The 26,383-nt window shown below is 29.1% G+C and overlaps 3 pseudogenes; all 3 read left to right on the forward strand.

The window, feature by feature from the left end:
• Window positions 1–1,604, forward strand: LOC132936498 (putative nuclease HARBI1; annotated as a pseudogene).
• Window positions 1,304–4,125, forward strand: LOC132940069 (putative nuclease HARBI1; annotated as a pseudogene).
• LOC132940147 (1-phosphatidylinositol 4,5-bisphosphate phosphodiesterase gamma-1-like) lies at window positions 3,019–26,383 on the forward strand (annotated as a pseudogene).

The raw sequence follows: 26,383 nt of genomic DNA on the forward strand, positions 1-26,383 counted from the left end.
ATGGGATGCTTAGATTTTACCCACATTGTACCTCATTGTATCTCCTTCAAAAAATTTGAATCTTGTGGAAATGTAATACCCGGAATATGTATATGTCAACCGCAAGAATTACCATTCAATTAATTTCAGCTAGTAAGTAGCTAGTACCAAAGTAACTACACAATGCTCCACGTTTTAAATATAGGTATGTGATTCAAATCTAAAACTACTGAACGTAAACGCACTGTTTCCCCGGAAGTACTCACAATGTTCATATATAGAACAACAGCAATGTTTCAATCGTACTCGAAGAACTACATGCACATAAGTATAGTGACTACTTTTTATTAGGCAAGTTGTATTTAATAATACTAGCAATCCATAATAATTTGTGTACCTACTAGGAAGATACATATTATCAACTTTTTCACGACTTAAAGTGGTTATTTGATACAACCAGTTGATAAAAAACTAATTAGAACAATATGTATGTTTGGAGTATAAATATTAAAAACTTTTTTATATATTTTGATAGGCGATTCTGGTTATCCTTTACGTCCATGGCTCCTAATGCCCATTGCTCAACCAACGATAGCAGCCGAAGAAGATTACAACAAAAACCAAATGTATGTAAAAAGTGTAATAGAAAGATGCAACGGTGTCCTAAAAATGCAGTTTAGGTTGCAAATCAATATTTTCTTAAGTTTTATTTATTGTGTAGGTAATACCATCGGTACTGTTAAATCATGTGAAGGTGTCTTTTGAAGGACAGAGTACTCCATTATAAGTCAGAAAAAGTCACTGTTATAATTAATGCATGCATTGTTCTACACAACATGTGCATCGAGCACAATATTGCTATAGTGATGAATGTAACTGTAGAAGATTTTGATTTGGGAATGTATCACAATCAAGAACCACTCAATGAATACGTCAATGATAACCGCAATAGAAACTTGATGTTAGAAAGAAGACAACGGGACCGTATTGTAGGGTTTCTACAAAATCAAATTGTACTACAAGTATAATCAACTGTTTCAATTTTAAAAAGTATAGTATACTATGTACGAGTATAATATAGTCATTATAATTTAGAATTTAGAATTATTACACGATAAGTTCCTTGATTTTTTAGATAACAATTATTTTATCAGCAAGAAGTGCCTTTGATGAAATTAATGAGGAAGCATCTCGGGTTACGTAAATGATAAGTTAGCAACGTCGCAGTGCGTCTCTGAGACCTTCTAGATGGAATGAGGCATTGTCTTATATTTAGATATTATATCATTCATAACTTATTTGCAAAAAATATGAACTTATCCACATGAGCGTGTCAGACATTTCTCACAGGTTAGTCGTACATAATACATTAACACATACACATACGTATATAATATATATATATATGATCTTCATTTTTATTTGAACTCTAAAGTATTATAATAATTTTTTTTTTTAGGTTTTAGTAGCTTTAAATTTTTTTGTTACTAGGTTGTATCAAACGTCAATTGACAATAGTCAATTAATGAATTTGTCACAGTCATTTGTATCTAGATGTGTAAAAAAATAGTTGCTGCTTTGAACCAACTGGAAATTTTTAACACTGGTAAAATTTCCTAGCAATATTCAAAAGCTTGATGGAGTCCGTAACATATAGTATGTTAAATTATTTATTTATTTATTATTAATTAACTCCTGTTAGGGCAATTTTACAAAGGTAAAAGTAATTTTTGAAACACTTATTTTTACGATAGTTTTTACTTAGTATTATACTTACATAGTAAAATTATTATAAATTAAAAATGTAAATTATACAATTTTAAGTGCTGTTTGAAACTAATTTTGTTAAAACTATATAGGTTTTATAGAAAAACTGTATTTGCTGGAGTTATGGGATGCTTAGACTGTACCCACATTGTATCTCATTGTATCTCCTTCAAAAAATTTGAATCTTGTTGAAAATCAATATCCGGAATATGTGTATATCAACCACAAGAATTACCATTCAATTAATGTTCAGCTAGTAAGTAGCTAGTACCTACCATTATAAAATTACAAGTAAATCATTAATAATGTTTCAAAAGTAACTACATAATGCTCCATGTTTTAAATATAGGTATGTGATTCAAATCTAAAACGACTGAACGTAAATGCACTGTTCCCCCGGAAGTACTCACAATGTTCATATATAGAACAACAGCAATGTTTCAATCGTGCTTGAAGAACTACATACACATAATTATAGTGACTACTTTTTATTAGGTAAGTTTTATTTAATAATACTAGCTAACCATAATAATTTGTGTACCTACTAGGAAGATACATATTATCAACTTTCTCACGACTTAAAGTGGTTATTTGATACAACCAGTTGATAAAAAACTAATTAGAACAATATGTATGTTTGGAGTATAATTATTAAAAACTTTTTTATATATTTTGATAGGCGATTCTGGTTATCCTTTACGTCCATGGCTCCTAATGCCCATTGCTCAACCAACGATAGCAGCCGAAGAAAGATGCAACGGTGTCCTAAAAATGCGGTTTAGGTAGCAAATCAATATTTTCTTAAGTTTTATTTATTGTTTAGGTAGGTAATTTTAAATCATGTGTAGGTGTCTTTTGAAGGACAGAGTACTCCATTATAAGTCAGAGAAAGCCACTGCTATAATTAATGCATGGATTGTTCTAAACAACATGTGCATCGAGCACAATATTGCTAAAGTGATGAATGAAACTGTAGAAGATTTTGATTTGGGAATGTATCACAATCAAGAACCACTCAATGAATACGTCAATGATAACCGCAATAGAAACTTGATGTTAGAAAGAAGACAACGGGACCGTATTGTAGGGTTGATGAAATTAATGAAGCAGCATCTCGGGTTACGTAAATAATAAGTTAGCGACGTCGCATTGCGTCTCTGAGACCTAGATGGAATGAGGCATTGTCGTAAACTTCAAGTATTAAGTAAGTACACTTATATTTAGGTATAATATCATTCATAACTTATTTGCAAAAAATATGAACGTATCCACATGAGCGTGTTCAGACATTTCTCCCAGGTAAGTCGTACATAATACATTAACACATATACATATATATTATATAATTTCACATTCATTCCTAAGTTATAAAAACTAATAGATGCGGTAACCTCGTTTAACTACATATACCTTAGTAAAAAAAGTATTTTATATGTAAATAAAAATAAAATTATTCATAATATTGAATATTGCGGGGGGGGGGGGGGGGGGGCTCGCTGAGTATTTAAGTACCTACCATGACTACCAGGTGCACACATTTTTGCGAATGGTGTATCCAAACATACATAATATATAGGTCATTTAAGGTTATATTTATATACTTATTTTTATTTATTTTATAGATTAATTGATAGTCAATGTTTGGCCACTGCGATAGGAAAAACTTTGTTATTGTGGCTGGGTTTGTTAATTTAAGTATTTTCAATATCAAAAATACTACATTTTATTGTGTTTTGTGACTTTTCAGATCTATGTTCTCAGACCATGTACAAAATCCAAGTGTACAAATATGTAAGAATTATTCATTGAATTATTTTTTTTGATGTACCTATTTATTAACTACATAATATTGTAACTAAATATCATACTTACAAATGTTTACTAATCTATAAATTGTTGAAGGTACACGCATATGCTCCAAGGCAGAGCCAGTCACCAGCTTTTGTTTTAAGTGCATACGTCCATCCGTGGTCAAGCTTATACGTGTTTGTATTCATGTCCACACTGTCGATGACTATTTGTGCAGAGGCCTTTAGGTAAATTGTGTCAGTCAGTTACTTTCAATAATAAAATATTTACAATATAAATATTAGTTAAGAAATACCTAACATTATTGTATTATTATTTAAATAGTTCAAATGGCTTCAATGAGTGTCACACAGGCTGCACACAACCGCCTAAAGCCTATAATTAATGCAGCACAAAATGTCTAAATGTTGTACATAGACTGGCACAGATACGGTCGCCAAGAAGAAGATTTATTTAATTTCCTTTGCCAATTTCAATGAACTCTTCGTAATCCGCAAGAATAATTATAATATAATATAATATTTTATGATATGTACCACTCTCACCCACACTATTACCGGTCTTTAAAATATGTCTTAGGTAAGCATATTAATGTGTTATACTCTGTATGGTTACATGTATTTTATTTTGTGAATTTTACATTAATTTAACTATTCTAAGAATATTACCTTTAACATTTTTACATAATATTCATATATAAATTAGAAAAGTGGGTAAGTGGATTTCACTCCACTGTTCAGTAGGTTACAAGTTTGTCACTGTGATGGATGGTGTTGTAAAGTGGTCGGGGGAACAACCAGTTAAATATAAGATATCCAGGGAGAATTGTATGATCCTATAGATATAAATACCGTAGCCGGGGGCAAACATGTAGATATCAAGATATTCAGTGCTCGAAATGGACCGGGACGGCGTTTCGGTTCGTAATATAAACTTAGCGTCCGTTCCGGTTAGTGAAAATAAAAATTTAAGAATTTCGGTTCGTAAAAATCGGCAGTATCACAATCTAGAGGATTAAAATTTAAAATTATAAAATTTCCATTATGCATTTTTGAGTCCTTGAATTTATACACATAAGTTATAATATTGGCTTTTTCAACTATTTCATCTGAGGTAACTTTTGCCCGGGCAACGCCGGGAGGGACAGCTAGTATTAATATATAATATGCTTAGAGTGAAGTTCAATTTTTTTGGTTTTTGGTTTTTGGTGCAACTCTAAAACAAATGACCAACAAGTAAGTAAGTACATGACATTTTTACTCAATGTTTATTTTAGCATTTTCTATACACCAAAACATTTTCCAAATATTTTGACTTATTTTAAGCTGTTTACGGGCATTTTCAGTTTTAATTTTTTCTATAAATATCAATAAGATTGTATTTCTGTGTAAAAAAACGTGAAAATAGATTCTGAGTAGACCGATGAATGTATTGATTTTACAATGATGTGTTTTTTTTTAATTTTTTATTTTTGTGTCTGTCATCATCTATTAGGACAGTAAAAATGCTTAGATTTTCTCCAACAGTATCTTTTTTGATAGGAAAGTGAATCTAGTTGGTACTTTGGCAATACAATTTTGACAAAATACGGAAAAATCACGAAAATTAGCAAATTATTTTGAGTTGAAATTCATAAAAATTTTTCTTTTTAAATCTAAGATTTGAAAATGTAATATAAGATTACTCATAAGTTTGTCTACTTTTATCAAAAAAAAAATGTCTACAAGAAACTTAAATTAAATTTTTATGAACGTCTGAAATTTATATTTTTACAACATTTGATATTCACTCGATTTCTCATGTGACAATTTTCTTATTTCATTGTAATTAAAAAACGAATGACTGTAGATACTTGAAAATTTCACTGAATGTTTATATTAGCATTTTCTATACACCATAAAATTTTGAAAATATTTTGACTCTTTTTGAGCTGTTACGGACATTGTCAGTTTTCAATTTTTTTAGTTTTTTTTTCTATAAATATCAATAAATTTTTATTTATTGGGTAAAAATACGTGAAAATTTAATATAAGGTTCCTGATATATCGTTCTAATAGCAGTTGAAAAATATTAAAAATACATAGGCACAATTTTTTTTTATAAGCATTTAAAGTTTAAATTTTGACAACATTTATGAAATTTATAATTTACTAATTATTTTATAGTTAAAAATGTATAAAATGTTTAACTTTTATGGCTAAGGATTGAAAATTTAAAACAAATCTCCATGTAAATAGGTTATGTATAAATTACTTTATTCACAATAATATCATCAAATATACTTGGTAATATCATAGGCTGACTGACCGTTATCGCTCAGAATCGTTTTTCTTGTACAATTATATTATATCATTGAATTCAAATTTAACACCATCCATTACAGTGACCCACTTGTAACCTACTATACAGCAGAGCGACATCCACTTATCCACCTTTTTTTTTTATCTTAATTCCAAATAAATATAATGTAAAATTGATGAAACAAGTGGTTCAAAAGTTATAGCGTTAAAAATTTCGCCTATTATTTGTATCTATTTAACTAATTATATTGTATTGTAAAGTAAACACGAATTAAAAAAATTAAAACAATATTATAATCTGCATATTAATTTTATAAGCGTTCCAGTTCGTAAAATTTTCCATTTCGAGCACTGAGGATCTTAAATATATTTAAATTACTAGGATTCCTTTTCAGTTATAATTATGTTTTATTGTCTACTAAACACTTACAAATATTAATACTCACAAATATATCAACTATGTTCTATTATACTAAGTAACTTTATCATAGTCATACGGAGTCCGGTAATCGTAGTGTGTATTGAGGTCTAAGGTGCACAACGAACTAACTTACTAATACCTAGAGTGTGTTGGCCATCATAGGCCTTACAATTATGTGTGTTTTTTAATATTAATGTATCGGTCAGCAGTTAATCGTACATACGGTAGAGCTTGTATTATATACATAGGTGTCATGTAACATATTTATTTTTATAATTATTAGAGTAAATGTCCTTGTAACAATGTAGTATAAGCCTTGAATTAAGTTGTCAAGCTTTTTTACCCAACAAATAAAGTTTTATTGACATTCATAGAAAAAAAGACTAATAAAATTGGAAACAGAAAATGTTCCTAAACAGTTCAAAGCAAATCAAAATATTTTGAAAATGTTATCGTGTATAGAAAATGCAAATATAAACGACCAGTGAAAATATCATGTATATACGTTCTTTGTTTTAGAGTCACACCAAAAACCAATATCGATTTTGTGGAAAACCTATTTGGCGTAAAAATTCCCGTTTTTCCTTAATTTTTATATTATTGTTCCGGGTGCTTTTGAAAACTATTGGGAATTTTAAATTTTGACCTCCCCAACAATATTCACATTCCATCGAACAAGATACTGAAGTTGAAAATCGAAGCATTATTTCGACTACTTATCGTGTACACGGACACAAAAATAAAAAAATAAATGAAAAAAAAACACACATTATTGTAAAATCAATACATTTATTGTTTCACTCAGAATCTAAAATATAATATAAATTTGAATATTGAAAATATAAATTTATGTTCGTTAAAGTTTATTTATAACTGCACCTAAATTGTATTAAAAATCCATTTAAATTAATTTTCAGTCAAAAACCGCATAGTTTCTTAAAATACCATTAAAAATGTAATTAACAAATTATAATATATTTATAAACATTTCGTATCTAAATTAAGGAATCGCAATGAATATTAAAATTTATATACGACATCTGTAACAAACGTCACAGTAATCTTTCAATATTATACATATTTTTATAAAAATTAAACTATTTTTTTTTTTTCGATGTAATAGAGGCAACAAATTAATAGAACTATTGTTATTATTTTTAGATTATAAGAATTATAAAATTAATTAACTTTCTAATCGTAAACAATGGGTTGTCAAAACTCAAAATACAATAACACGGCGTAAAAAAGCTCACTGACAAGCGACAATCATTTTACTGGCTTGGACGAGCGACAGCAACGGAGTTATATATACAGTAATCAGCATACATAGAAGTCTTAAATACCTATAGGTATATTGTTTCACCCCCTTCTTTTTACTTATATATTTTATTGTGAATATTATACTTTGTATTTTTATATTTATTTATTTATTTATTTAACGAATGTTAGTCCAATTTACATAATACATAGTGTATAAATTAGATTTTAAAAAAAATTAATAAAGATAAATATATACAAGATAACATATTACATTAATTATACAATAAAGAAAAATAAATATAAAAGATAAAATATAAAAGTTTATAATAATAAGTATTAAGATATCAAGTGATAGAGAAAAAAAATCTAAATTAGTTACTGAATTTCCACTAGACAATAAAATACTTATAGGTGTAATTGTGTAAATGACATATAATTTTGAGTGTAGGGTTTTATATAAAATAGTTCTTTATTTCGAGTGTTAGGATTGTTTTTTTTTAAAATGATGATGCTTAGGAGGGAAGAATCGTCTAATTTATTATTAAGGAGTTTGAATAGGAAGGTTATATAAAATTGTTTTTTCTATCCTTTAATGTTTTTAAATTTAAAAAGCTTAGAATATTTTCATATACAGAGTGAGGTGGTCTGTATAGATTGCATTTAAAGCAGATAAAACGAAGCATATTATTTTGAATTTTTTCTAATTGTTCGTAATGGCCTATGTTATATGTTTCCCAAATGATTGGTGCATATTCAAATATATATTTTATCGGTTCTAAAGGTAGCCATACCCGGCATTTCCTATTACAATGGTGTATCGAGAATGTTTGACAGATTATATCTAAAGCTGAACTATTATTGAAAATATTGTTATTATTTAACACTTTTCGAGGGGCACAGCAAAAAGATATTTCGTAATTTCGATGATGTTAATTAATAATAATATTACCAAATAAACGGATATTGATAAATAAAAATCAAACATTCAAGTCTTTAATGATAGCCTACGACAATGAAGTCGCTTTGTAATTCATTTTAACCTTAAGTTGGAAAAGATGTAATCTCGAACATTTTTCTGTTCCCCTCGAGTTTCGACATACTGAAATTTTACTTACGTATTACATAGATGTATTTATAGGCATATAGGCTACTGGTTGCTGTTGCCAACGGCGGATCTTCGATATTTTGATAGGGGGGCCACATATAAATTATATAATTTTAATTAATAATACATACATATTGCGTACTATTATTTTTAAACAATAATTATTATAATAAATAATAATTAATAGTTGGTAGAATTATTCTTAAATTAATTTTTTATTTATATGATACTAGTAGTAACATAAAAAATGTTCGATAGAAAATTGACAGGTGGCCACGTGCCCCTGTGTCCCTCCCCTGAATCCGCCACTGGCTGTTGGTGCGACTTTAATATGATATATGTATTAATATCAAATGTATAATAAATTTAAATATATAATACATAATAATATATTTCCCAGTTCAGTGGCGTCATTTGGGGTGGGGCAACTTGGGCATGTGCCCCAGTCTAGTATTTATATCAACCTTAAGTCAGTACATTTACCACCCCCCCCCCTCCCCCCCCTTAACCACTATAGCAATATGTTACGAGAATCTGAGTGAAAAAAAATGTTGATTCGGAAAAGCCGTGAAAAGTTGCCCGTCTAATCAAAACTGAAATGACGCCACTGGCCCAGTTATACTTATATAATTATTATAGCCTATAAGAACGTAGGTATTGAGGTACCCATGAAATAAAATAAAACAACAATATTTAATCAATTTACGTCTAAAATTATTTTCTTTTTAGAACCAATATATACAACTTTTAACCTTTTTAAGTTTTTGATTATACCTACCTTATAAGTGTATACCTTACAAGCAGAATGCATATAGGCACCTAGTTATGGAATATTCAATATAAGCGTTATTATAGAAACCAAAAAAGATAAGTGTTTATCTAAATCTATAATAAAGCATCGGATTTACAAGAACCCCCGTTCGCCGGGCCAGGTCATCGACCTACGACTATCACCGGTCTTTATCTTGAAAAAAAAGTTGTATCGTACGAAAGCGCCAAAATACTAAATTTGACCTGTGTGCCAAGGTTAATAGATATTAAATTTAGAACTATATATTATATTTTAACAATTTATTAATATATAGATTTGGTGGGGTCATTCGCAGAAATGTATTATGATCGATCATCGTAGCGATATGGAAGTGGGGTGATGAGGTATACGATTTCAGCACACCGCGGTTGTCTGTCCTGTGACCGTTCACAATTCATTCGACAATTTGACGCGTAAGTATTCAACATTTTTAATTTAATTTAAATAATTTTTTTTTTAGGTAAAATTATCTTAGGATTGCTTACTAAATTTTAATTGTAGTATGTTAAGCTATAGAGGACGACGCTACACAGTAATTTCTTGTCTTCGTTATACAAGTGCGTAACATGGCAAATTTTGGGTCAGGAGAACGCGCGTTTTAGCATTTAGCTCCATTAGTTTCAATATTAGAGCAAATTGAGATCTATTAGACCATTTAGACCTAATATGAAACTTGATGGTAAGTACATTATCTGTGTTTGTATTAGGGTCTTTCACGATAATTCAATTCTTTAGTAAGTTATGCGTACCTATATAATATAATAAAGCGTAAATTAAAAATGCTCATAAAGTCATAAATCACCTAAAAACCCTAATAGCAATACAATCACACAGATAATGTTCTTAACATCAAGTTTCATAATACGTCAATTCACTCAAATTTTTTAACTAACTGAGTTAAACGTGATCTGCTGACATAGGCGTGCGCAGAGTTTCAAGTCGGGGGCAGCGAATATTTTTGCCGGCCCATACATGGGTATTAAGTTAATATTTTTAAGCTCAAAATCAAAATTTAACCTTTGACCTTTAAATAAAACTATTTCAAACGATAATCATTGGTTAATCATAAATTGTTTTTGCTCAACACCGGTATACCATATCAACATTTTTCCTACTGATGCCAACAGTTTCATTTTTTTCTCTCGGATTTTCTCTGCACCACCTTTACGTTTATTTGAATTCATTTGAATTATATTTTTAACAACTAATATTAAAAGTATAAAAAGATTCAAAATAATTAAAATTGCACTGCACCAATCCTTGTACAGTTGACAGTTGTATAAATATAATACACTAATACTTATATAATATTATAAGAAAAAAATAAAACTATTAAACGTATGTTAACAACAAAACAATGTTGCATAAATGCGTGATATAAGATATTATACGCGACTGCCGACTAGTGCCGACTAGGCGAGTATGCATCAACAACAATCAACAGCAAATATGACAATGACAAATAAAGTAATGTAATAAAGTATTAACTGCAATAGAATGAGGGAGTGATGGACAGTGGTAAATTGATAATGAAATTATTAATAGTATCTGTGTACTGCATCGTTATGACGGAACACGGGAATCATGTTTATTTTTAGTTTTCATTTTTCAATCAATTATACTATTGTCTATTACTATATAGATAACTTCTCATATTATGCATTTATGCACATGATAGTATGATACATCTGTAATAAATAATGGTCATAGAATACTGTAGAACGTAGAAGTCTGTTGTCGATGTGTTTTTTTGTCTTTTTGGATAACCAACTCATTTTTTATTTTTTACCGGTGTGTTGGCCCAGCTTGGACCAGTTCGGCCCATGCAATATTCAAACCGTCCAGGGGCAGCAAGAGCACACCTTGCTGCCCCTGTGCGCACGCCTATGTCTGCTGAGCGTAAGTTTGTTTTGTTATACCTACATTTGTCAGATGGAGATAACAAATATCTGTATATAGCGTCCTCTTAAATGACTCGCGCTATAACCTATATCTTTAATGTCGTACAACTTCGAGTTCATGTCGGTCTATCGAAAATCCAATTTCGCACAGACATACAATTCGGCGGCGTTCTTAAATAACAAAAAAGTACGTCCCCTATCAGCCCCTGACTTATTAGTTATTACTAGGGCTCGGATTTTAAAGCATATTAAATAAAAAAAAAAGCACAAAATTGTTTTAAAAAAGCAAAAATGAAGCATATTTATTGTTTAAAAAAGCATGACCAAAAATTAACATGAATTAGTTATAAAACTGAATAAAAATTTAAAAATTAATTTAAATTAAAAAAAAGAATTCACTACCATGTATCTGACAAGATTTTCGTGTCTTTTAACAGCTTGCACATGTTTTTCTCTCCGTACATGCTGTTGTAGGTACATTATATATTTTTTCATATGACCCTTTTATTTCACAAAATTTGCAATATAAAATCGATCCATCTGTTTGAAAAAATTCTTCATCAACTTCTAACACTAATTTTTTTAAAAATGAATTTGTTTTAACTTTAGGTATTTTTATAAATTACAGCACTATAAAACTTAAATTTTGATGTTATCTATGTACTGAGCGTAGTGTTATGTACGTGTAGCGAGCTGTGACTATTTACCCGATTAACTAATATATAACACCTATTTAGGCAGTGTCAAAGTGTATACGTAATCATATTATATAGTAGGTACGCGCCGCGTAACATTAATAGTAATAATAATAGCGTATGTGCTGCGTGTGTAGTAGTACAACGAATATCGAGCGCGTGACCATGGACGGCGTGATTCAATATATATATGACTACCAGACTACGTATATAAATAACTCGTATAATATGTCCGTATAGATCTTGTGTGGTTATATGGAATAGAACACCACAAATGCACAACAACAACACATATATGTCAGACATCCGGCCGTGTGCAAAGCGTGTGACAATCTCATGGTAGGCCTAACCGGAAGATGACTATGTACGGTTATACAGAATAAAGAAGGGACAGGGACCCATCGAAGACAGCTGATGGACAAGCGTTCATCAGACGAACAACCGACTAGCTCAAGAACAGTCATTAGTTAACTATAGTCACATCTCGATAGCTTTAGTCATATAAATTGGACTTAGAGTAATTTTTATATATCAATCACAGTTAAATAAATTAAATAAATCAAATATATTATACTATAAACTCAAGATCTACATTTTTACCTTCATCCTTCTATTCGTTTGACTGGGGCACGTTACATCATTTAAGTTAAAAGTTAATACACACATTTTGTTAACTTTTTATTAAGTTGGTTAAAAGTTAATTTGTTTATACAACGCTAGCGTACTTAATTTTTTTCCAAACCAAAACTAAATTATAGGATATAGTGTTAATACTTCACACAGTATTTACATGTAAGTTAGATTCGAATGATATAAATTTTTAACTTTAAACAATTTACGATACATATTTTTTGACATGAAAACGAAATACACTGAAATAGTGAAATATTATAAAATTAAAAACAAAATAAATTAACTTAACTATTACTTCTTAAAATGTAAAATTAACTCGTTAATTTCACGTTAATTAAGAATGAAATTTAGCAAGTTAACAATTAAGTTAATGAACAGCCAAAAGTAACTAGTTAAATTAAAAAGTTTAAATAAAATTAACTTTTTAACTTAACTTAAACTTTTTAACTTGTTAATTACCCAGCCTGGTTAATTACTATATATTTAGTATATGACGCGAATCACCACACTTTTCTATTATTTCGTTTATTGGTCGCAAATCGCCATACTTTAAATTATATAACTTATATTTTGTATATTATTGTGTATTATTATTATTATTAAGGTTATAACCTATAGGTAGCAGCTGGGGGCATCTGCAGTGCACCGATCAAATTGTAAGTAAAAACACTTTATTATTATATTGTATTACAGCTCTAATAGCTACCTCATATTACATATACTATTGAGCCATAATGTTATTATTCTTAGCGTCTCTAATAGCTTGTCATATTATTTATTATTATACATTTATTATTTGTGTCGGACGGCCAATTATAATATTATTTTTGCCTGTTGTGCCAAAAGGGCCATACAAATTTGTATATTGTGTATTATTGAAACATTTATTATATTATATTTAATATCGTAAATTCGTGAAGACATTTTATTCTAATATAAGTACACACACATATATACACACGTACACACTCACTTCAGAGTTCAAACGTAGTTCATCAGTATTTGCAAAATAGTGTAAAATAGGTACGATATTATGTAGTATTTGGTATTTTGGTATTTGCACTGCAATCCCGACCAATGGTGATCGAAGTACGCACACCGCTACTCACGCACACATACACATTCATATCGGTCGGTAATTAATAATTATTATATTATTATTTATTTTAGTGCTATACGAAGTATTGTGGATAACGGGCGCACGGTCTATTATTGTTCGTTCCCGGATCCAACAACTATTGTTTGGAACACGTTACTCGTATTATTTTACTGTTGTCTGGTGCCGACTCCGGCGGCAATAAAAATAATACGACACATACTAGGTTACCTATTATATTTATACCGATAAGGCGAAGGGCGAACTTCCTAGAAATATCATTGCTATAGAAGGATCCAACTCCCGCCGCCGCGAACGATAACCGGCTATTCCGAGTATTTGCGTTCGGCTATTACGAATCTACCGCCGCGGTCCGCGGTACGTTTTTAGTTTATTTTAGTGATTAACCAGTCGTCGCTCGTCGTTCTGCGTCCGTCACCGTTGTCTTGTTCGTAATAGTTTTACACATAATACAGGTAATGTTCGCATATGCCATCGGTAGCTTAGAACATTTACTGAATTTTGTGTAACGCGGCTGAGTGCGGTTAAATGCTTAGGGCCGTACCTAGTCAATGCTTAAGTATTGCTTAAGCTAATTTTGATCATTTAAAATATACAAATGTGTGATAATAAATAAAAGCAATGCTTGGAAGGTCTCGACCAACCTTCAAAACCAGTAGTACTTTTTCAAAGTCAAAATCTCGTTTATGAATCTCATTTGAGTCAAAAGTATAGCAATATAACTTATTCTTATAAGCATCGACTTGGCCATATCAATCATTTTTGTTGTTATCAAGTGCGCGCCAACGGATCGTGTGTGTGGAAACTTGTACCACAGATTACAGAATAGATGAAATTTTAATAAATACATATTTCATCTATTCTGTGATAGTACGCACAACGTACAATACTTTTACTGATGTAGACGCATATTAATCGTTATTAATCGCGCGTGGGTGCGATCCGATCGAATCTATAAAGTTCGTCGGGCCTTGTGTATATTATATTATATTTTTCTCTTCATTGACGCGACATGGTTAGCGAGCTGGTCGCGGGATACAAACATTTTAAACAGCGGAGAAGCAATATTCCAGGACTCCAGGTTATGGTCGTATGTAGCATAGACATTAGACAAGTAAGACATACCTACCTATACTAAATATTAAATAAATATACATTTTACGTGTTATTTTTTGGAACATTGAAAACAGTTCACTTGGTGTTTGTTGACTGGAACTGTAGCGGACAGCGGTATCGAATCCATTCCCTTTTTATTTTTTTAATTTAATTGTTGAAATTCTTTTTTTCTTACCGTTCTCTTATTTTCACAGACCTCAAAATAACTTATGGAAAATATAAATCTACTTAGAAGATAAATTATTTATTGTTTGTGATTACTGAAAAGTCACAAAATTAATATAATTTTCAATTATGTATTAAGTGTTAGGAAAACAAAAATTAATTATATATACCTAAAATCAGATTTTTTAAAATAAATCATTTATTAATATTATTAAATAACAGCACAATATACATATAAATTCATTGGGTAAATAATATTAAATTAAATCACAATTATATATTAAATTTAGTGATGATTCCTATAGAATATAATTAATAATTAGGTATAGTAAAGTTATAAATATTATACTTCTAAGACACAGGATATAAAATAATAAAACAAAATACATATAGGTATATGTAAAATCAGTAATATCACAGAACAGAATATATCAAGGAACATCCAAACATTAATTGTTGTTTACTCTTCAGTCGTTTTATTTTATAAGAAATTATATAATACTATACTCTATTCCCCATAAGTTGACCCACTTTTAATATAGTTCACTACGAATACATCATGGTGTTTTACAATGTGAAACTGTAGAACTAGTCAACTTACGGGGAATAGAGTATGGCTGACTGTGCCTTTGTTGCCCATTAAAAATACCAATTCTATATACTTTTAAAAATTAAAAATTCTTTTATATCAACAATTATTGCATTAAATATTTTAAAACAATTAATTATAATAATACTATAAGCTGTAACCAATAGCAATTAATTAATAATAATAATAATAATTTACATTTTTTGCAAATAAGAATACAATACATTTCAAAAATAAGACAATTGACAGTATGCAACTCTTCCTGTAAGCATAGCTTGTATTGAAAGAGTAGAGTCCAGATTATAATTTAAGTACACATGTTATTATGCCAAAAATATCAGAAAGAATAAACAAAATTTAAGATTAAGCAAGGTATAAAAATTTAACAAAATACGAGTTAAGATATCTTTAAATAATATCGAAATAAAAATTATACAAAAAAAATTTAAATTCCCTAACACTTTTACAGTTAAATAAATTAATACTCAAATAATTATAATAATACTGTAAGCTGTAATCAATAACAACCATTTAGGTATAAACAAATATTTCAATTGCAAATCTCAAAATCCTTTCTTAAATGTTCAAAAAAAAAAAAAAAATGAAAGGCAAGTTGTCGAGATAAGAATTATCCTATATTTTAAGTTAAACCAAATCAATCACACACATTAAGCATAATCTTATCAAAATTGGTCAATGAAAAGTTTTCTTAAAATTAATTTTTTTACATCGTTCGTTTGATAAAGTAGGGGGTACTTTACAAACAGCATTAAACTAGAACAAAATACCAGTCTTGTAAAAAATACTTGTACAATTGTATTTAAACACATACAAATATATTAACTAAAAAGTATTTAAAATACAATTGGGCACTTATCAGTTATCATCACAGATATATAAAAATACTAGATAGCTGACTGCTATAGTCCATCTCCATAAGTATAAAATATTGTCTCCAACAAAATGGATGCCAATCTAAGAGGTGACTGTTTACAAATTAAACTGATACAGTAGATGATAATATACTATTTTGTATATATCACAGTTAAATATATATATAAAACAACATGTAACATTGTTACTTATCAATACTATACAACATAAATATTCACCTCTTAGATAACGATGGCAGCCATTTTATGGGCGGCAATAATAATACCGAAGTTGGCTATCTAGTATTTTTATATATCTGTGGTTATCGTGTATTTAAATACTTTTTTTTACATTAAAACTGTAATGTCATATACAAGTATAATTAGAACTTCGTACGAGGTACATACTTAATTTTTTTATACTGACAAATGAATATAAAGCAAAAACTTAACTTATTAGTAATTACTTATATACCAATTTTTTTTGTATACCATGTCTTTTTTCAACTTTTTTACTAAATTGATTACATTAATTTCTTTGGAAACTGAAAAGTCATTAAAAATGACTGGAACCTTTATTATCAATATCATCTGGCTGTGATGAAGAGACACTGCTAATTCTTTCATCCAGACTTTTAAGGGTTAGTATAAAAGCTAAGTTCTTTAATACTTTTTCTTCAAATTCTATAACAAACTATAAAATAATATGATAGGTAATTATTAAATTATATATATATTTATATGATGAAAAAATCACATTTTTTTTATTTGCCTTAAATAAATATAAAGTTCTAAATATTCTCTATTATACCCTACTCTTTACTACTATTTTTCAAAGTAATTCATTCAATATATTACTTTATAAAATAAATTTAATATTAAATAAAGAAGAAATCCACATACCTCTATTAGATTTCAGTATAGTTGTTCTGATAATTTTCGTATTGATTTTTTGAGTGATTAATTGGCGAACCTCTAAAACCAATTGACTCAGGTTGATGATAAGAATTGACTAATTGCTTTTTGATACGTTGACTAAAATTGACCAAGGTTTTTTCTTTAGGCTTTCACATTTCCAAAGTTTTCCGTAGCTTTATCATGATACAATGTGAATACATCTAAAATATTACCAATCAAAACAAATAATTTAGAGTTTTTAAATAAATTAAATGTACCTATATAAAAAATAATAATAATATTTCATTTGTATTACATAAAAATCTGCGATGTAGTTATTATTGAACAATAGTTGGGTATATTACTAAAATAGTAGATTTTAAAGAAAAGGATAGCATTTTTAAAAATAATCGTATTTTTATTATTTATATTATATTAACCAAGAAAAAAATATTCAATATTTCAATTAAATGTATCCTTTATCAAAATCTGTAGGTAAACTTTATGGCTGTGACCTCCCCTTATAGGTTAACAATTAGTATAAATAATATTAAATTAAACAAATTGTATAATATTTATTTTATAATTTAATCAGTAATTATTATAACATGAGCCGCTTATTTGCTAGTTTTCAAACCTTATATCCACCCAGGCCTTAGTCCGCTCCTGTATGTATAATCATGTTATAATAAATACAAAAAATAAATATAATTAATTCTGTTTTGAATTTGCATGAGACGGTTAGTGAATGGCGAATATACTATATATAAATATTACAACTTTTATCTTAGTTAATCATTCAAAACCAATTATTGAATTTGAGGTCTCTCTTGTTGATCAATATGCAACAATGGAATTACAGCAAATTTTGTAGAGCAAATAAAATATAGTTATACTACTTTCCAAAAGAGAATATACCGGTTGGAGACCAATTTATGTCAGGCGGCGCTCATTCCCCACCAATTTCCCATTGTTAGCGTGATCACGTGGTTCTCGACGCACCAATAAAATCATTTGACATGCGCAAAAGCGGTATATTCTCTTTTGAAAAGGAGTATAGATGAACATTTATAAACACATTTTACTTTGTGCAAGTTCCATATTAGATTGTCGAATGTAACTGCATATCATGTAACCTTAACATATTAGCATGGTTTTTTACGGGCCATGATTTTATATAACATGGTTAATAGTTTAATATAAAATAAAAATATAAAATCAACTATCAAATAATTTTAAATTAACTACCGTAACGTTTTTAATTAATTCTCCTGTATTTGGTTGAACTGGTAGAACTGGTGGTATTGGTCTAATTCTCTTAAAGTTTCTTCAAAAGACTAAAATAATTGTCAATAAGTTTTTAATGAAACACTTTAAATATTATATTTGATAAATTGAATAAAAAATTAAGAACCCATTAACTCGCTTTGTTTACGCTTTAATTTTTTTTCTTTTACACCAGAATCAGTTGATAAGACTGTGTCATAATTTGCAAGGTTGCTCGATGTACTGAAACAAAATATAAATATAATATATTAAAAATTAAGACTACCATTATAGTACTTACATTAATTTTGCGTTTATTATTTTTTATCATAATTTCCAAAAATGTTTTAGATGAATCCATTCTTTCTTTTTGCCTTCACTTCCACCAGGTTTTAGTTTTTTCTCTTGTATATTTTTGCCTTATAGGACCAACTCTTTTCTTATGGTAGAAATAGTATATTTTCCTGGATAATATAATAGTGACAATAAAAAATAATGATTAAATTAGGTAGTCATAATTAGAAGCCAGATTTACATTCTTTTAAAGTGTTAAATACATAATCAAATCCATTCTACCACCTACTGTCAAGGCCGTAACTGAGGGGGGGGGGGGTCCAGGGGTCCGGACCCCCCCCCCCCCCGAAATTTTTAAAAGTAGAAAAATTTTAGCGGTGAATATAGTTTATAAACTATAAATTGTATTAAATAATAATTGTATATTTTTGTTAAAACAGTAATTTAAAATAAGATTAAATTTATCATTTTATTTTATTTTATACAAAAAATTGTATTTTATATTTTAGCTTTTTTTTGATTTGTGCTTTTGTAATGTGAATAATAGTTAAATAGTCTATATATGTATATAAACAATCAATGTAAATTGAATATTATAATAATGACCTAATATGTTTTTAATAATGATAATAATACAATTTTATATTTTTAACGTAAAAATGAAGTGTTTAGTATCTATATTTAAAAAAATGTTGGACCCCCCCCGAAATTTTTTGCCAGTTACGGCCTTGCCTACTGTACAGCCGAACAATACCCACTTCCTCACCGTTTAAGATTCTGATCAGAGCTATGAATATATTGATTTTACAATAATGTATGTGTTTATTTTTCTATCTGTTTCTAGTAGTAAAGTGGAAGTATATTATATTTTTAAGTTGTGCTAAATTTATCAAAATCACATAAACTCATAAACTATTTTATAATGTAAAAAGTTGAATTCAAATTTAACACGTCCATTCCGATGCCTTCCGTACAGCAGAGTAGTACTCACTTGCTGAGATATACCAAAGGTGGATACACAGGACTGGACACGACATGGTTGGAGGGTGTGGGGAGGTTGACCACGAAATGTAATATGTTGGGCGGTGTACAGGGAGTATCTTAGTCCGTGCTATGACCCTTGGTGTTTACGTATGATTATAATATGCACAATAGATATTATATTGTGGCGTACAACCACTGCTCGAAATGGACCGGAATGGCGTTCTGGTTCGTAATATAAACTTTGCATCCGTTCCGGTTGGTGAAAATTAAAATTTAAGAGTTCCGGTTCGTAAAAATCGATAGTATCACAATCTAGAGGATTAAAATTGTAAAATTTCCTTTCGACAAAATATAATATTAATATATAATAGACTTAATATACAGAGGTCAATTTTTTAGTTTTTGGTGCAACTCTAAAACATATAACTGTAAGTATTAGCATTTTCTATACACCATAAAATGTTCAAAATATTTTGTTAATATTCAATTTTTATAGCTAAGGATTGAAAATTTAAGACAAGGTTCCACGTAAATAGGTTATTAAATTACTTTATTCTCAATAATATCATCAAATATACTTGGTAATGTCATAGGCTGACTGAACGTTTCCGTTGAGAATCATTTTTCTTATACAATGATATTATACCATTGAATTCAAATTGAACACCATCCATTACAGTGACCCACTTGTAACCTACTGTACATCAGAGCGACATCCACTTACCCACCTTTTTTAAGCTTAAAATTACTCATATTATTTGTATCTATTTAACTAATTATATTGTATTGTAAAGTAAACACGAATTAAAATAATATTATAATCCGCATATTAATTTTATGAGCGTTACGGTTCGTAAAATCTTCCATTTCGAGCACTGCGTACAACGGGTTATCTGTATCGTCGTAAACCAACTTTTTCGTTGTACGGGATAATGTAGTCAATTATGTAAACGGATAAAAGAGTTTATTAAGTCACGAAACATAAGTACAATTTTTAACAATAAATCAATGGCGGTGCCGGTCAAGTACGTGACGTCCTCACAGGACCGCGACATACGTTAGTTCTCGCAACGGGAGGTAGATATGACAAATCGATGTGAACGATTCGGTCGGTCCGGCGAAAAAGACGAACGTTCATAACCTCGGGCTGGAGTAGCGTGACCGTCGATGGCGGAGGTTTATTGTAAAATTCGTAAAGCACTAGAGATTGTTCTGCGTTAGGGAGCTGAGCTATAAAGGAGTCTGTTGTTTTTCAAGTTCCAACTAGAGATTAGAGAGTGTGTATGTCGCAACGAACGCCTAGGTGCCGGCCGGTGTTGCCAATTGTAGGTGGTGTGACCGGTGGCGGAGAATATTGTGGTGAAGCCTTGGCTCGCCACAATATTGACGATAAACCTTATCATATTGTCATCGCCTCGCGCACCAAGCTTATTCTGTACGTTTACTATCGGGTGTATTAAGAAACAATCAAAATTAAAAATAATATTGTCCATCTGATTTTAAAATTGTTCGAGCCTAATCATTTACCGTCTAAAATGTTATAGGTACGATTTACGACATTTATCGTGGTCTAAAGACTATATTTTAAGGCACGTAGACTACGTTGTCGTCTGTCGATCATCGTCCGGGGTCCGACCTCCCACTTAAAGGCGATCGCTATGCGCTTTTATCATTGGCCGATGATTATCGTATTATTATTTGTTATCGGTACTCAGCGCTACCGCAGTGTATAATACGTTTTGGATATAAACAATTTATTTAATATTTTACCCGTACAAAATTATGATATGATTTTTAGTTTTTGCAGACAATTGCAGTCGATTCAGTTGCCAGGAGCGGTGTGAATCAAGTAGTGCGTACACGGTCTGGAAACATTATTTTTAATAATTTTGATTTTATAATTGATTTTTGTTCCTTCTTTGTTAGTTTCCATATTAAGCATTAGTCACGTCTTAATATAAGTATTGAATAATACTCTTGCGCTGTACAGTTATTCAAAGAAGGTAATGCAATATTATATTGTGTTGAATATATTTTTAAATTATACTATTTATTGACCATCACCGGATGTGGTAAATATTTTTATACTATGAGGACGTTCACAAACTAAAGTTTATAAACGATAATGAACATAACACAATAACTTTAATTGGATAGTTGTTAAGTTAAATTATCATTTTTTTATGTTCTCATAGTAGCGAATGACGATCATTTAAGTGATGGATTGTACTGAGTTATTTTTATCTGAATCAAATGACTATAGTGTGATACCAGTAAATTGGCTTATCGAATCAATGGATTTGGAAGAACAATCAAACACACTGATAATATATAGGTACACATAACATTTCTATACCTAATTAGTTTAGTTTTAATGTAGTTAAGTAGTATTTTTGAATTTATAATAGTTATCATGTATTTTTTTTTTATTAAATACTATAATTCTAAGTAGATATATATCCGTTACATTTAATTTTAAACAAACGGGGTCCAACTGGTCCAAGGAATGTAGATATTGAAACTTCTGCCACTGAAAATGAATATGTGAATCATGTGTGTCCAAAAAAAAAACCGTAAGATATGAGTTCATATCCAGATGACAGCTATATTTAAGGTATTATTTTTACAATTAGAAGGCCTTTTGAATAAAAAATTACCCTGTTAATATTAGAACTTGGGTTTAAAGTATTCTTTTGGTTTTAGAATATTTGATTAAGTTGAAAATAGGTAGGATACCGAACAATAAATTCTCATTATAGTCATTACTAACAAAAATCATGACATATTTTATATAATTAATATTGTATTTATTCAAATAAATACAATTAAAATTACTATATTGAATATTTACATTTTTATTTAATATTTTCTATTAGTATGTACATGTATTAATTGAGATTCGATAAAAAAAATACAGTAGAGGGGTGCATCATCAAACATTTTTCCTCACTCTTAATTAATGTAGAATATAGTAATACCTTTATATATTTTACTCGTTGAGATTATATTATTGAAGTTAATGTATCATTACATAATAATTATAAAAAATAATAAAATTTGTGTTTTGTCAGAGGCTATTTTTAATATTTAAGAAATATCATAAATATTTATTTTTATAATTATTTTAAAAATCAAAATATTAAAATAAGCTTTTGATAAAAATATATAATTTAAATGTTATAATTGGTGAACACGTTAATTTTAACAATGTAATCACAATGAGTGAAATACTGAGAGTTCTTAACCCTAACCCGTGTGTAAGATGAAGAAACTACATTTTACTGATATGCCATGTTATTAGTGTAATGACAATAATGAAGGCTTAAGAAGAAAAATTATTTAGTAATTAGTTATTACTTATTATGTTTAATAAGTAATGGATAAATGGTTCTATGAAAAAACTAAGAGACTTCCTCATATAACATCAGATTATTCTTCTGGGTTATCTTGTTTAAAATTTTTTTTAGTTTTTACATAGTTCCCATTATAAAATTAGATATTATATTATTATTAGTTACTAACAATGAACCTCTATAATTCTTGTACTTCATATTATTTTTAATCTAAATACATTTTATTATTTAATTTTTCATGATCTTTAAAATAAAGTGTACAGTTTAATTTTGTTTATATTATTATTTTGTTCTACATACTTATTTAAACCAATAAGGACATCTATTTTATTATGCATTTACTAGTAAATTATTTAACTTTATTCTATAGCATTTATAAAATATTGGTGTTAAATAAAATCTGATATTATATTTTCCAGCTATTGAACTGGCGATCAAGTATCTAGTGAAAGTTCAATCGAGTCATATGTAAGGTGTCTACGCTGGGGATGTCGCTGTATAGAATTAGATTATTGGGATGGACCAAACGGACTGCCAATAATATACCATGGGCATACATTAACCAGTCACATAAAATGTTTAGATGCCTTAAAACGATTAAAAAACATGCTTTTATTGCTTCGCCGTAAGGAAAATATCATTATACGGGCATTTATTAATCAATTAATAATAACTATAATTTTAGGTATCCAGTTATTATGTCAATAGAAGACAACTGTTCAATACCACAACAGCGAAATATGGCATCAACTATGATTGAAGTATTAGGGGATAAGATGTTACTTACGCAACTGGTTGACCGAAATTAAAATAAAATGCCTTCCCCTGAACAACTTTTATATAAGTTCATAGTAAAACATAAATGATTTCCAGAAAAAGTTAATGGAGACCAAGCTGTCACAATTAGACATAACGATGATTGTAAAAATATTATATATTTTATGTTTCATATTTTTGTTTATTTGCATAGTTTTTTTTTTTTTTTAGCTAAGGACACTGATTTAAGAAACACTAAGAAGATCTGCCGGAAAAAGAATGGTGACCTCATTTTTTCGTACCGTCTGGTAATAAGCTTTATTATACAAACCTCTGTAAATCATATATTGATTATGAAGATGAAGCAGATGGAGGAAAGTTGGAAATTAGTGATGTATCTAGTGAAAATCGATTGAGAGAAGTTAGTTGAATTTATTACATAATAATATATTATAAATATTAAGGACATTGTAAAATATTGGACATGTGTTTATTTTCGGGATAATTTATTATAATAGTTTAGACCCTAAACCATTCTTATAAATGCGGGATTTTGTATATTATACATAAATCCCTTTACGTTTTAGATTCTAAGCGGAGGAGTTCACTTTTTTTTTAATTTTATTATTTTCGCATTATCCAAATTAAATTTATTTGTAACACTGATAATTTAGTTTTATCAATATTTGTTTATCGAAAAAAAAGCTTGTTACGTACCGTGTTAATAGGTAAATAATTATGGATTAGCATGCAATGTCATTAGTTTATTTAGATTATATAAGATATACTTTTTGGACAAATTAAGTTTTTAACAATATTTTTGAAATAAAAAACATTCTGGTAAAATATATATTGCTTGATTTGTTTTTATTTTACTTATCTAAAATTATATAAAACCTAATTATATTAGTGTAGGGACTGAAAATGAACTAGTCTTTACTAGAGAAAAATCTAAAAATATATAATATTATATAATATTCATTATTATTTGATTTTTTCCATTGGAGATAACGCGTATAATAGTAAAATGCCCATTTTATAATAATATTTATTCAGTTTATAAATTTGTTTTTTCTGCATCATATAATCCCCAAATTGTATTATATTTATAATGTAGGTACTACCACTACTACCTATACAATTATTTACATAATACAATTAGTTTCTGTTGGAATTATAAACAAAACACCCTATATAATGGTAGTGTATAAGTAATATATTCACACTGTAGTTAGCAGATGCTGACTATACATTTTTATAATACTACAGCATATATGTCTTGTATAGTGTAGCCGGGTATACATAGCTAGTCGTTGATTTATATTACGCCTCGTAACACTATTGTACATCATATCATTATACTTATTATTATATTATATATATCCGATCTTATTATTATTTACCTTTGCAAGGACAGGAGGTCCGTAACGATGGTGCTGAAAGTATTGCTTTGACTGCAAACAAAGGCAAGTATATTGAAAGTAAAAAATACGGGAACAAAAATGATAATACAAAACCAGGGAAATGCAACCACTGTAAAAAACCAGGGCACTGGAAAAAGGACTGCAGGATATTCAAAAGGGAACAAGAAGAAAAAAAATCAACTTCCGGTTTGGCGCTTATTGGTGTACAAAGAAAAATTGAAGAAATCGACGACTCAGACAAATGGTATGTGGACTCAGGTTCGAGCGACATGACCACATGACAAATCGGAAAGAGTGGTTTGTCGATTATAAAAATTTTGATGTGCATTCGCCTGTACGTATTGGAGATGGTAAGCACATTATGGCAGTCGGAAAAGGTAACATAAATATTCATACTTATGTTAACAATAAGTGGATAAATGGCTACTTAGAAAATGTACCTGATATAAAAGTAAATTTATTTTCTTGTGGGGCATGCCTTGATAAAGGAATTACAATGGTGACAGACAGTAAAGGTCGTACATTTAAAATGGATAATCGTGTAATTGCAGTCGGTGTTCGTGAGAATAAATTGTTTTCAATGCTAATCAAAACAGATATTTCACAGGATATTGGACACTGTGCTAACGTTGCAGTTAAGAAATTAACATTAGAACACTGGCACAAAATACTATGTCATCAGAATGTCAAACATGTTCGTGAGTATTCAAAACACAATCAAATACAATTTACAGATATACAAGGACAGTTATTCTGTGAACCATGCATCTATGGCAAACAGCATAAGGATACGTTCACTCAGAGCGAAACAATAACTATTGAACCAGGGCAAATAATACACAGCGACGTATGTGGACCCATGGAAAAGA

Source organism: Metopolophium dirhodum, chromosome 1 (genome assembly GCF_019925205.1).
Source record: "Metopolophium dirhodum isolate CAU chromosome 1, ASM1992520v1, whole genome shotgun sequence".
NCBI classification, from domain to species: Eukaryota; Metazoa; Arthropoda; class Insecta; order Hemiptera; family Aphididae; genus Metopolophium; species Metopolophium dirhodum.